This window comes from Octopus bimaculoides, chromosome 2 (genome assembly GCF_001194135.2).
Source record: "Octopus bimaculoides isolate UCB-OBI-ISO-001 chromosome 2, ASM119413v2, whole genome shotgun sequence".
Lineage (NCBI taxonomy): Eukaryota > Metazoa > Mollusca > Cephalopoda > Octopoda > Octopodidae > Octopus > Octopus bimaculoides.
In genome coordinates this window covers 102,917,052-102,917,722 of record NC_068982.1, presented here as the reverse complement: position 1 = coordinate 102,917,722, position 671 = coordinate 102,917,052, and the positions used below count along the sequence as shown (strand labels likewise).

The window sequence follows — 671 nt, the reverse complement described above, 5'->3', positions numbered from 1 at the left end:
AAAAGGTCCATAGAGTTCGGTGAGTGTTTTTTTTTAATATAAATGGTATATAATACAGTTCGAGGAGGTTCACTTTCAAGTATCAAGAATGTAGTTTTATGAGGATACCTTTCCTGACAAAGAAGACGTTGTCCACATGGTTTGCAAGATTTAATAATTTTTCTACCAGGACATGAGCTCTAGAAACGGCCGTTGAAAGTGAATCTCCTCGAATTGTATTATATACCTTATATACCATTTGTATTAAACACACACACACACACACACACACACCGAACTCTATGGACCTTTTAATCAAAACTCTTAACCGCTCTTATGTACAAAAAAAACAAAATCTTTTTCAGTCCTCTTTTTCTCACACTTCCTTCTATACGTATCCCGCATGAGTTTATTTACCTGTATTTTTATGTATATTTATATATGTATATTTATATTTTATGAATATTAGGCGCAGGAGTGGCTGTGTGGTAAGTAGCTTGCTTACCAACCACATGGTTCCGGGTTCAGTCCCACTGCGTGGCACCTTGGGCAAGTGACTTCTACTATAGTCTCTGGCCGACCAAAGCCTTGTGAGTGGATTTGGTAGACGGAAACTGAAAGAAGCCTGTCGTATATATGTATATGTATATGTATGTGTGTGTATATGTTTGTATGTTTGTGTTCGTCCCCCC

The 671-nt window shown here is 37.4% G+C and overlaps 1 protein-coding gene across 1 annotated transcript in view; it reads right to left on the bottom strand.

Annotated features, from left to right (window-relative positions):
- Positions 1–671, bottom strand: part of LOC106872341 (titin homolog) — a 66,459-nt gene that overhangs the window by 15,857 nt on the left and 49,931 nt on the right. The gene's annotated exons all lie outside the window — the stretch shown is intronic.